General features: G+C 33.3%; 1 long non-coding RNA gene across 1 annotated transcript in view; it reads left to right on the top strand.

The window, feature by feature from the left end:
• The window catches only part of LOC125911675 (uncharacterized), a 59,744-nt gene extending 45,712 nt beyond the window's left edge, over positions 1–14,032 (top strand). The window contains exon 3 of the long non-coding RNA XR_007454408.1: positions 13,770–14,032. This is a non-coding gene — a long non-coding RNA (uncharacterized LOC125911675). The remainder of the gene's footprint in view (positions 1–13,769) is intronic.
• The last annotated feature ends 237 nt before the right edge of the window (positions 14,033–14,269 follow it).

Raw genomic sequence — 14,269 nt, 5'->3', positions numbered from 1 at the left:
CATCCAGTCCAGTGTGTCATTCAAAGCCATTGTTTCCTTGTTGATTTTCTGCTTAAATGATATGCCCATTGATGTAAGTGGGGTATTAATATCCCCTACTATTATTGTATTATTATCAATAAGTTTCTTGGCGTTTGTTATTAATTGGTTTATATATTTGGGTGCTCCCTCCATCATAGCATTCAATTCATATATTGGAAAAGAAAAACACTCTAAAATTAATAAAAAACACTCTATGCTTTTACCTTAAGGAACTAGAAGGAAAAAAAAAACATAATTTAATCCTGAAGCTAGAAGACTAAAAGAAATAATTAAAATTAGAGCCCAATGAATGAGATTGAAAAGCATGAAATAGAAAAAAATCAATAAAATCAAAGGCTGATTCTTTGAAAACATCAATAAAATTAATAAAAATCTAGCCAGAGTAACCAAGATAAAAAAGGGAAGACACAAATTGCCAGTTTCAGAAATGAAAGACAGAGAATCACTACTGAGTCCATGGGTATTATCATGATAATAAGAGAATAAGATGAACAGTTTCAGGCCCTCAAATCTGAATTTGATAACTGAGATGAATAAGACTTATTCCTTGAAAGACACAAACTACCAAAACCCAAACAATGTCAAATATCAAAGGACACAGAAGTCCCCCTTTCTAATTCTGAAGGAAGATTATATATGTTTATGTGTATGTGTGTGTGTGTGTGTGTGTGTGTGTGTGTGTGTATTTATATATCTATCTATATCCATATCTATCTATATCTACCTACCTATATCAATATATTTCCAATGCCTATCACAGTGTTTAATGATTGGGATGAAGTAAACTACGTTGAAAAAAATAATAACCAATTTTAGCTGTTCCACTTAAAGCCCAAAGACTTTAGCCTTATATTTCAGAAGACTTCTCAGACTGATCATCTAAAGAAAGGGCTATATTCTCTCCTATTTTTCAGTCTCAAAAGTAGGAGCAGATTATCCTACATTTTTATATATACCATCTCATTCATGACAACTAATTCTTTCCCACAAGGAAATTCCCAGAACGAAAGAATGATTAAAGTTGGGGTAATTATGATAATATAATACATTACTTTTTCACGTGTTTTAAGGGAGTGATATCTAGAGCCAAGAAACACAGTAAGATGAGACGATTAGTGGAGGGGGACTAGTAAATTGATGTAGGAATTATGAATATTATAATCTACTCACTATATCATTTCAACCCCAGTAAATCCATTAGCAAACAAAAAAGGGAAGGAGAAATAATTACAAGCAATTTTAGGTGCACTATACACCATTCAATAGGTTACAGTCTACTTACTTCAGTGAAATGCCTAGATGTCTTCTGTATATTTTTTGGACCTTTATTTATTTTATGAAAAAAATATTTTAGTGGTAAAAAATAAGTATAAGAATAAAACTTTAATTATGGGATGCTATACTTGTTATATTAGCTAAGGTATAAAACAGTTTTCAAGTAAACTCTCACACAATGGTCCATAACATGGTCCCATGTCATTTTGCTATAAGCACATGGTGAGTGAAATGAAAATACTTTTACTTCACGTTATGATGTATAAGTGCAAATGCCATTTGTAATGGGCATATTGAACATGTTAATTTATTAGAGAATGGTTTTAACAGGCAGGTACAGCCCTAATTAAAAATATAATTTACCCTATTAGTTCCTACGTTTTTTACCCTATTATAGTTCTTGTAATTCCTGTATGATATATTCCACTCACCAATAGGCAAGGGTGAATTAAGAGTCTTTAAAATCTATAAACACAAATATTCTGATAAATTTTGTTGATTTTATAATTGCCCTCAGGTTTTGGAATAACATTTCATCTTTTATTTTCCATTGCTATTCCTGCTGATGAAGATAAAGTGAATTTGTGGAAACCTATATTGGCTAGCTGCCTTTGTCCACTTTAGTCTTAGAATATGAGCTAGATACTTGATGTGAAAATGATATTTAAGAAGATACATATTGATATAGTAGTAAAAATATAAAATTGAAATACTTTATGCTATATATCTTAATTACAGTTTGAGATAGGTAACATAATATATGGTGGAGTAGGGATGGGAAAAATAGTTTGCGATCACCATGAAATCTGAATGGCTGTATACAGTTATTATCCCCAGAGACCTCTGCAAGTGAGAAACATGCTGAAAATGTAACATAAACTAAATTAAGATATAGGGAACACAGTGTCTTCTTGAAGATGATGTATATAAATACAGTTTACAGTTTGAGAGTTCTTAGAGAGACCATCTGTGCAGATTTATATAGTATTTCTTTACAATATATGCGTCTGTACTTTAGCCTAGAGCTCCTTTATAATTAATGTTTTTTTTCATTTAAAATTTCATTAAAAAAGAAACTCAAGGAGCTCCTGTCTTCACTACTTTTCTCTATTTCAAAGAAGCTTTTCCCGAGTCATAATTTATGAGGTATTATAATAATGCTTTTTAGCCCAACAGAATTCTTAAAATTACAGCAAAAATAATTTGCGTCCTTTGGCCAGTCAGAGAGGAATCACAGAACTGGAGACCATGGAAGGGAGTACTTAAACATCTAATGTCTGTTACCAGCGTTGTGGCTGCGTGGTCTCTGAGTTTCTGACAGTGTAGAACAATCACATCATGCACGAGATATTCTTTGTGTGAGACTGATCATTTGAAATAATTTAGGTAAACACTGGAAGGGCTGTACTGCAATAAAAATGATTAGCCAAGACCTACACATCAAGGGAAATTAGTCTGAGAATAGATATTACTGGAAGTACTAATTCTTAAGCAACACTGAGAGAAGAAAGCTCCTATAGCAAAATCCAAACTATGGAAGAGAGCTGACGTGGTCCCAGATGAGTGCTACCTGTCACCTGCTACTTTTTGAAAGAAGCAAAAGCAAATCCAGTCTGCAGGAATGCTTTTCAAATTTCCCATTTAGGCATCAGAACTCCAACAGTTCTAACAGTTACAAAGAGATAATGCTAAAACAAAAACTAAAACAACAGCAAAAAAAAAAAATGAAGGCACAATTAAAGATCAGGAATACACACAAAAAAACAAGCCACCATGACTAGGTGTTAACATTAATAATAATAATAAAATAATAATAATAACAATAATAAAACTTAGATTACCAAAGACTTAAGGTATAATAATTGTTGGATAAGGAATGTAAAATAGCATTTATGAAATGTTTAAAAACATAAGGGGTAAAGTCACAAAAACAGACAATTTAAAAAGATATTTTAATATATGAATCAGAAAGATAAGAGCAAATAGGGACACCTCGGTGGCTCAGTTGGTTAAGCATTGGCCTAAGGCTCAGGTCATGATCTCATGGTTCATGGTTTCAAGCCTGTGTCGGGCTCCACACTGACAGCTTGGAGCCTAGGGCCTGCTTCAGGTTCTGGGTCTCCTAGTCTCTCTCTGCCCTTCCCTTGCTTGTGCGTGCTCGCTCGCTCTCTCTCTCTCTCTCAAAAATAAACAAACATTTTTAAAAAAGTAAATGGAACTACTAAACAGTAAGCCTATAAATTTACACAAATTTATTTTAAAAAAGAAGTACGAGATTAAACACTGCTCAAGAGAAAAATAATATACAGGAAGATAAAGAAAAATAAATTGCCTAAAATAAAGTAGCAAGGCAAAGGCGATGGAAAACAGAAAGGAGACAGAAAGAGATAAAAAGAATAGAATTAGAAAGTCTATAATTGGGAGTCCCAGAAGAAGTGAATGGAAACAATGTGGTATAGTCAGTATAGAAACAGCATTTTTGAATTTTCAAGAACTAGAGAAAGCAAAATCTCTCTCTGCTTTTTCTCCTGCACAAAATGTCAAGAGTTCTTCCAAGTCATTATGACATCTGAAACTCCAAGATAGATTTAAAAATGCATCCTAATAGGGTTGTATGCCCCTTGCTGAAAAACCACTGTTCTAGACTTTTAAGATGAGGACATAAGCATTTGACATAATGTAATCAGAAGCCCACAATTCAAAAGTGGATATGTGAGTACTCAAAGTAATAGAAACTGAATATTTGATTGTGAAACTTAATTTTAAATCTTAAAAGTAATGGTAGTCAAGAGATACAGAGCTAATGCACTCCACAAGAATCATGTGGTTCTTTCTACATTTAAGCATCAGGGTTTACAGACAGATGTTTACCAAAAGAATCTAATAATTGCTGAACAAAGAAATTGGCATAGGTCATCTTAAACACACACAAATATATGTAATTATATATAATTGTGCCTATATAATAGGTAAAGTATTAATCCCAAATTTCAAATATTTAGGATGAAGAGTCATTGGAATTACCATGGAGAAGGACTGTTAGCAAATAATCATTTTCAAAATAATAAAAATAATATACCAATGAATTCTGGCTTCTTACTCAACATCAGCAAATATAGGTTCTTACTTTCTAATTAGAAAAATAAATATTTAAACATATCTGTATGAATGCTTGCAATGAAATGATTGTGTCTGACATGATAAAGTTCAATAGTTAGTGACTAAACATTTTGGAAACATTTTAGCTTTGTTATGATACATAGATAAAAAACATTTTACACATTAAATGTAAAAATCAGTCTTATGTCTTCCTTTATTTAGCTCTTTTTTAAGTTCCAAAATCATTAGCCAAATTGATAACTTTCATTTTTCATTGAAATGTCATCTAAATATATTTTAGCTAATTTCCTAGTTTACATCCTCTCTTCCTGGATAGAAATTACTCCTTATCAAAGACAATCACACCCAGGCGCAAAATAAACTCCTCAAACACACAAATGAACAAACAAAAAACAACAAAAATTTCTAATGATATCAATGGTAAGACTGTTGGAATAACTGGCTTCTTTAAAAGGACATACTTCAATTGGATATATGAACAGAATAAATAAGTATAGTTGTATTTTTAACATCTAAAAATAGCATCTTCTTTTGATTTAAGGTGATGCAACTTTTGCTTTAGATAACTTGCCTCCTTATTAATTACTCGAATATAGATCTACCCTCCCTTCTTAAAACACTTGGGATAGGATATGGTTCAAATTTCAAAGTTTCTCAGAATTAGAAAGATGCATAATATACAAGTAACACTGACAGTAGGGGCAAGGGTATATTTGACCTTTCCTCAACAGAACATGTGAATGACCATGCTAGAAAGTGACATACATAACGATTTTAGGTTGCCTTCCTCTGTTTAGGTCAGGCTTCCCTGCCAAGCAGGTTATAAAACAGACAAACAAAAACAAAACAAACAAAATGAAAAAAAATTTTTTCTCAGACATTGAAATTCAGAATTACAGATAAGAGAATGTGTATATATTCCTTGTATAAGCTTTCTTCCATTTTATAATACCTACATAAAAGTTCAAGAGAATACTAAGTATCATCCTTAAGAGTTTCTAATTCACTATACTTGCTATCCATTGTTATACACCTTCACCTTTGATTATAGCTAGTGACACAGGAACACTATTGTAATTTCACTTTTGTCTCTTTGATACCAACACTAAATGTTAAGCTGTTTGACATCTTCTACCATGTTTTACATTCCAGATCCATAAGCTTCTTTCTAAAAATAATGGTTACTTCAAAGGAGTAAAACTGAATTTGTATTTTATAATTAATTGTGAATCTCATACTTGAACAATGTTTCAGTTGATTTGGCAAAGATAAAGTCATTGCATGACAATAATTGAAAATGCATTTTAACTGTTTTTTAAAACTTTATAAAAAATTTTTAAGGTGTTATTTTTTAAAGGGAGAAATTGCACACATTTCTATAATGGCTATTCTGTGTAATTTATTTTTCTTTTTGTTGTAACCTATTTTTAGCTTTTCACACTTAAAATAAAATCTTCACTTAGGAATGATTAGTTCAACCATTAGATTTAAATTGGCTGTTGGGATTGTGCTTGGCCATTTGATAGACATATAGTAATCTTGCAAAATCAAATATCTCTGTCAGAGCTCTAAGTTCTCCTTGCATACAAATGTTTAATAATTGCAACATAAATGGGTAAATTCAGGTTCTTTTTATCATCCTTTGTGGGTCTGGCAGTCTCTTTGACATCCTACCAAAATGGATTCTATCTGAATGACATTCTTTTGAATGTCCATATTTAAAATTATTGCTCATTAGGGGTTCCTGGTTGGTTGTCAGTAGAGCATGCAACTCTTGATCTTGAGGTTGCAAGTTCAAGCCCCATATTGGGTTAGAGAATAATATATATATATTATATTATATTTATATAATATATTTATTATATATTTATATATATATAAAACAAAAAGTTATTGCTCATCATATGGTTCTGTTTAGCTCACAATGGTATTTCAATGATATAAATTGCTATACTCATTATTGTTAATATGAATAAGTCATATGCTATCTCGACAGTTTTTAAAATATAAATAAAATAACTGAGTAACAAAAATGTTTCCTTAGAGACTATAAGCTCTGTGTTTTCTCCCAAGATAATGATTCTGACTTGTGTTATAACCCTGCTCTTCCTGGAAAATAGTGTTGCTGTCAATGTATGACTGTGAGTGAAAATTAAATCCTATTTGGACAAGTGAGGCTTTGAGTTTACTGAGCACTATTTCTTGTGCTGAATGTTATTTGTAATCAATCTTTCCAATTCTTTCAAATTATTTGAATGATGCTGGAAAACTCAGGCCAAAACAGACAAGACAGACCTCCAGAGGTTTAGGAGCTCAGAGGGGAGGACAAAAACAAGAGATTCATGTGCTTCTAGGATGGGGAAGGAAGGTTTATGTTCAGGAGTACAAATAGAGGACCCAAGGAAGCAAATAGAGGAGGAGGCTCCTGCTTTTGAAGAAATGAATCCTTATGTATATCTTGTATTAAAGTAAGAAGAACTAAGAAAGTGAAAACAAAAAGAACAAAATTATATTAAGTGTCTCTGAATGATTTATAAGCTGGCTGAACAAACAGGTTATGTATACATGAAACAGAGAATAAAATTAATTGTATATAATCAACTTTGTGTTGTTAATATCAAAACATGAGGTCAGACAAAAAGTACTATGGAAATATTGATACAGATATTGATATGAAAGGATCTGAGAGAACATCTTTGAAGTGAAAAATATGAAAATCATAAAATAAAAATCAAAATTGGGTAAGGGGGAGTGGTACAACAGAAGATAAGCTAAAAAGGACCCTGCTAAATAGAGTCAGTTGATGAGCTGGAAGATTATACAAGGAATCCCATGTGTGTGTGTGTGTGTGTGTGTGTGTGTGTGTGTTTGTAAGAGAAAGAAATAAAAAGAATAAAATTAAATTTAATACACACAGAGGATACATTTCCATCATCCAGAAGTACCTATTATGTACAAATGGGACAGCAGACAATAGGGAGAGTAGGTAGGAAGATATACAAAGAAATACTTTAAAAAATTCTCTTGAATTAGGGATGCCTGGGTGGCGCAGTTGGTTGTGTGTCAGACTCTTGATTTCTACTCAGATCATGATCCCAGAGTCATGGGATCAAGTCCAGCATCGAGATCTGCACTGAGCATGGAAGCTGCTGCAGATATACTCTCTCCTTCTTCCTCTCTACCCCGCTCTGATGTTCATTCTCTCTCTCTCTCTCTCTCTCTCTCTCTCTCTCTCTCTCTAAGGAAAATAAAATCTCTAGAATGGAAGAGGAAACATAAGTCCTTACATTTTCATTGCCAAGCCGAGATAAGAAAAGTACATTGAAAATAATCCATGCCTTTCATATACAAATGAAATTTTAGAATTTAAAAGTTTTTTCACTGGAAGTTCCATGGGATGGCATGGGATTAGAAACCACTATTAAATTGATTACCAACAGAGAGTCAACTGAATCTTCATTAATAACTTTTGATATAAGATTCTGAAGGAATGTCTTTATATTTCTGAAGTAAAAAGATTTAACTATAACTTTGTATTAAATCAAACTAACATTGAACTATGGGAGCTAAAAAAATAAATAAATAAAGCATGCCCAAATATAAAACATTTCTTACCCATCACCCATCTGGACAATTTACTAGAGGACGTTTTGAAAAAAAGGAACAATGACTCTAAATAAAATATTTTACAAGAAATAGTGAAAAACAATAAAAACAGTGTAATTTATACTGTTTTATACTTAAAACAGTATATTTTATACAGTGTAATTTATACTTAAACTAAGTAATTTATACTTAGGCTTAAATAAGAGTCATTTTAAAAAAATGACAACTTTAAAGTAAATTTAATTTATTGATGATCTCAATGTAGAATAGGTTTTCAGCCTACTGGTGTAAGAGATGGCAGGAGGTAGGAGGAAGAAAAAAATAAAATAAATGCTAGGATTCTTGATTTATATGATAAAAATACAAAGAAAATGATTAACATAAAGCATTACATAGAAATAGCAAATGTTAAATACAGATGTTAAATTCCAAGTGCAAACACTTCAAAGTATTGAGATGTTAAACTTTTAAAACACTAAAGAAAAAAATGGAACTAAGAAAACTGCACGAGTTAATCAAAATATAAGAATACCATTTTTTTTTAAAGCAGAGAAAGTAGAAAACATAAAATATATTGTTAGGAAATAGCTTCAACATCTCAGTAATCACAATGAAATAATATCTAAAAATTAATGATTTAAGTGCTTAGTCTCAGATGGGGCTTTAAAAATGTGATCTTGTTTCCTATTTAAAGGAGTTAAACCTAAAAAATGACTCATAAATATTGGTAGTAAAGAAGGAAAAAAGTGTATAAGAGATTCATGTAAACACACACACACACACACACACACAGACACACACACACACAAGCAGGTATGTTAGTATCATTGGTAGAGCAGAGGGAACATCAGTTAAATACATTTAAGAGGACAAGGACAAAGAGGGGCATTTATACTTAATAAGATCTATAATCCTTCAAAAGATCCATTCATTCATTCAATCTCTCATATTGAGAACTTATGTTGTATCAGGCATATTTTGGCTTCTAGAAAGAAAGGAGGTAACAGATCCAATTCCACAGAATTGTGAAATAAGGAATGGAGTTTCTTTAAACTGAGATGGCAAAGACTATAAGAAGAAAGGATGTAGCAGTGACATGTTAGAGTCTGAAAGCTCAGCTTGGGGCATGTTTCTTTTGAGTTGCCTGGTAGAAGACCAGGTACTGATGTCAAGTAGAAAGTGGATTTTATAAGTCTTTGGGTCAGGATGAAATCCACTTTAGAGATACACATATTAACGTCTTTACAGTAGAAACTGCACTTAACAAAATGTGATTGAATGATATTTGTAAGTGTGTATATATAAAAAAAAAAACAAAATGAAACAAACAAACAAACAACAAAAAAAAATCACAAGAAATCCAAGGACAAGACAGTGCTGGTTAACTGAGCCCAGGAAATGGGAAAACTGAATATGAATGGTCAGAATATACAAGGAAATCCAGGAGAGTCTGGAATACAAGTTAAAAATGTGTTCTAGGGTGGAGAGGAAAGTGCTACAGATAGATTAAGCAAGATGAAGAATAAAAGGTGACTGGTGTATTTAGTAAATAAGAATTCACTCTTGTTCTTGAAGAAGCAATTTGAGTACAGTGACAGGAGCAATAGGTCTGAGTAGAATGGGCTCAAAGAACAATATGAAGAGAAGAATTAGAATCAATGAGTTTAGATGAGTATTCCAAGGAGTTTTGTTGTAAAGGGGGAAAAAGATGCTTTGTATATAAAGAGGAGAAACATGATATGGATATTTGGTTACTTTTGTTGCTTTAAGATTGGACAAAAGCAGCAGTTTTGAATACAAAGATCACACGCATGCCTAAAAATGAAAGAAAGGCAAAACTTGATGGAGTGATACACTTCAGGAACCTAGTGGGAGTAGGATCCACTGCACAACCGAAGGTGTTGCCTTTGGGTGGAAGTGTGGACCATCTATGTGTTGTGAACCAGAAAGTTTTAGATCACCACAAATATGATTACGTGGGTTGAAATAATGCATTCTGTGGAAGGTCCCTTTTAACTGCTACAATGTCTTCAGTAGAACAGGATGCGAGATCTTCAGCTAAGGTGTAGTTGCTGGAGATCTGACAAGAGTGGGTAAAATCTCAGATGATCATCTAGAAGGATGGCAAGAGTGAACAGAGAATGGACAAATATAACACAGCTGCTGAGCAGCAGCAGAGGTACACAAAAGCCAGTAAATATTTGGGGCACCTGGGTGACTCAGTCGGTTAAGCATCTGACTCTTGGTTTCAGTTCAGGTCATGATCTCCTGGTTTGTGGGTTAGAGCCCCACAGATGGCTCTGCACTGACAGCATAGAGCCTGCTTGGGATTCTCTCTCCTTCTCTCTCTGCCCCTCCCCTGCCCATGCATGCACATGTACACACATGCGCTTTCTCTCTGTGTTTTTTCTCTCTCTCTCTCTCTCCCAAAATAAATAAATAAAACTTAAAATAAGGAAATGCTTTAAAGTGATTTGGGTGATTGAATCAATTGTTTCTGCTGAAGAAATGAAATCTATTTTTTCTTAAATTTATTTATTTTGAGATCAAGAGAGAGCAGGAGTGTGGGAGGGACAGAGAGAGGGAGGGAGGGAGAGAGAATCCCAAGCAGGCTCTGCACTCTCAGTGCAGAGCCTGATGTGGGGCTCTCACCCACAAACCAGGAGATCATGACCTGAGTTGAGGTCAGACACTTAACAGACTGAGCCACCCAGGTGCCCCCGAAGAAACTAAATCTTAGAGTTTAAAGTAATAACAATTTGCTCCATGTGTTTCTAACAGTACTCCAGCTGTCACTCCCTGGTTCTCACTGTAATGGCAGAAAATTTGCATTAATTCAAGAAAAAGCATAAAAGGCTAATAAACATATTGTAAGTTTACTCTCAATAGTAATGCAGTGAAACACAAATTCACATAGGGAAAGGATAATGTTCTTTGTAACATATAAACCTCAGTGACAGTAATGAGGTAGAAAAATATATACTTTCATTTACCTTTGGAGAAAGAATACATTGATGTTCCCTTTCTGGAGGGAGTTTCAAAAATATATATCAGTATTTAAATCCCCCAATAAATCTTTTTCTTATGTCTATATATATCCTCTTGTTTCTATTTTTCTATTAAATTTTAGAATAAACATATATTTAGGCATCAAATTTATTTAATTAAAATTTAAAAATTTTAAGTGAATAAAATAAGTTCTAAAAGTCTATCGAGAAATTGATCAAGGGAGGAGTAGGAGCAAGATATTTATTTGATATACATTAATTTATCTTCTATAATACACAGCATATAGAATCACATCTGACTCTTGATTTCAGTTCAGGTCATGATCCTAGGGTCATGGGACTGAATCCTATGTTGGGCTCCATACTCAGCATGGAGTCTGCTTGAGATTCTGTCTCCCTCTCCCTCTCCCTCTCCCTCTCCCTCTCCCTCTCCCTCTCCCCCTGCCCCTCTCCCCCTGTCCCTCTCTCCTGCTTGTACTCTCTCTCTCTCTAGCATAAAAACAAAAACAAAAACAAAAAAGAAACAAAAAACAAAACAAAACAAAAACATTAAGAAATGACACTTTCTGGTGGTAAGCAGAAATAACTTTCTCTGTCTTATCAATGGAAGATAAAAATTGAGCTATAGAAGCACCAACAATTTTCACCAATATTTCTCCAAATATTTACACTTAAGTTATTAACAGGACATAAAATAGAACACATTTTCCCCAAGTTCTTGCCTAGCAAACTTTATACCACCTGACAATTAGGGTGTTTTTCTATATGGAAAAGTTATGCATAGATTCCATATTCATGGCTTTATTACTTTAAAATATTATCCTAACCTCTAGATAAGGAAAAAAAAAACGAAAAACAAACAAACAAAAACCCAAACTGGTTTTGTTTCTATAGGAAATTCTGCAATAAATGATAAATTCTACAATAATCCAAGCTTAGAGTTTCCAAGATACGTGACAAGTTTCCCTAGGATAGCATGGTGAACTCAGAGGGATGCTAAAGGATGCTAAAATGTTAAATTTGCATGGAAAGCATAGTGATACTAGTCATTTGACAGCACCCACTAAACTACTAATTTTAAATAATGAAGGGTTTATATTAGATAGTGTTGCATACACTTCAATTATGTCATAGTTTTCAAAGCCAAGTTTTGTTGGTGACTGTGATAATAAGCAAGTACTGCATGAGAAATTAACCAGAAACAGGAAATGGGGGTGACTTTAGCTAATCTGATTCTGAGGCTTGAGAGGTTGTGCAGTGATAAACAGGCACATATATGCCTTTAGTTAGCTAATAGTATTTATTTAATTGTGGTTAATGTCTTCTATTTTATTTGTATTATTTTTTTCAAAAGCCTGCTAATTTCTTAGGGCATAAATACTTATTAAGTTGTTTGGCCTAAGTGCTCTTAGTATTTCTTTTGGCCTAGGGACCCTATGAAAAATTACTGAGATACTAAAGTTACCTTGAACGGAGGAAGTTTGGAAACCTCTAAAGTATTAAAATTATACCTGAGAGAGCCAAATTACTAAGGTTCCAGACACAAAATTTCTAAGTACAGGTCTTACATTACTCTCCTAACTCTAAATTTATCCTTCATCTATTCCAGATTACCAAGTAACATTTCACTCTTTTACTATATTTTGTTATTGGGGGGGGGGTAATTTACAGTCTCCTCTTTCATGAATGTGTACTAGAGGGAATGTTCCAGGACTTATCATTGAATGTAAATAGGGAGAACTAATGCTTTGTTCCCTTCATTTATGAAGATTATCATCATCTTAATCACTTGTGACTCATATGGCAGGGAAAATATGCTAACATGCATCATCTAGCAGAAAGCAGGTGTTAAGCATTGTACTGTATCCAAGCATGGATACAGAACAGAGACAGGAAGAGCATGGGGAAACCACATCGTATTGTAACACAGAGTTCTAGCCTAGGAATGAGAGCATGATTTCTACCACCATCTAGCTATGTTAGCATGGACAACCCATTCAGTCTTCAGGGTTTCAGTTTTGTTTCCACATGGAAAATGTTTCACATATTTATCAATCTAACAGTAATTTATCGGTATACAGAATATTTTGAGAAAGGTAAGAATGAAGATGAACAATATATAGTCTCTGTTGCTACAGAATCTATTAGGTCAAATTAGCACATACAGTTACTTTTTATTTTAGAGACACTTAAGATTGCAGAAAAAAATCTAAACTCTTTGGCTTTGTAAGTCTATCATGGCCTTTTGTTAATAGGCCATTATTAATTTTTGTGATTTTCGTCTTCTACCACAAACTATGCCAAATTTTTATCAATTGATATTAATGTTTTATGTGGTTTCACTTTTCCATGCCTTGACTTTAATTATTGATTTCTTAATATATTCATGAATGAAGAAAACCACACATAAAATCCAATAATACCTAGTGGAATGTATCGGAATGTACATGAGAGAATCAAAGTATGCTTTGGAAATGCAGAAAAATAAGAGAGTAATTTCTATTAGAAATAATTCTTAGAGGAAAAAAAACAGTATCTCAAAGAAACCACAAAGCATGGGGAAAAGGTAGCACAGGAGATATTATGTGAAGGGACTGCAAGGAGAGGAACAACTACAAGCACAAATCCCTGCAAATGGAAGAACTCAAGCATGTTCCTGCTTGCAAGAGTTTGGTATTGGAATCTATCTCCCAGATTTGTCTTTCTTCTCCAATCTAGTTATCATCTCTTCACTTCTTCAAAACTCTGAACATTTCCTGGACACGAACAAGGTAGTCTTTAGCATACAGAGATTCCTCTCTTCTGAGAATTCCCCACCATGGCCAGCGTTTTCCTCCTGAAGACTGTTCCCGTCATCATCACCTTGCTGTAGATGAATACTGCCACTATTACCAAATGGGGTTGGTAGTAATGATAACATGCTGGATACCTTCCATTTCCTAGACCATTCTTTGTCTTTCTCCAGTTTGCTGTCTGACAATAAAAAGTAGCTAATGGGAAACTACAGCAAATGAGAGTTTTTATTTACCTAGCTTTCTTACTGGGTTGTATCATTTGGGCTTCACCCTCCATGGAAAATCATGGCTCCTATTAAAAAGCTTCACTATAAAACTTTCTAGGATCTTCTTCCTTTCATCCCTTCAAGTAGATGGGTGGCAATCCTTCTGCTCTTATCAGTTTTAAATTTTTATACTTTGTTTTATGATAGAAAATGTACT

This window comes from Panthera uncia (assembly GCF_023721935.1).
Source record: "Panthera uncia isolate 11264 chromosome C1 unlocalized genomic scaffold, Puncia_PCG_1.0 HiC_scaffold_3, whole genome shotgun sequence".
NCBI classification, from domain to species: Eukaryota; Metazoa; Chordata; class Mammalia; order Carnivora; family Felidae; genus Panthera; species Panthera uncia.
The sequence above is the reverse complement of the archived record's forward strand: the minus strand, read 5'-3'. Positions and strand labels throughout refer to the sequence as shown.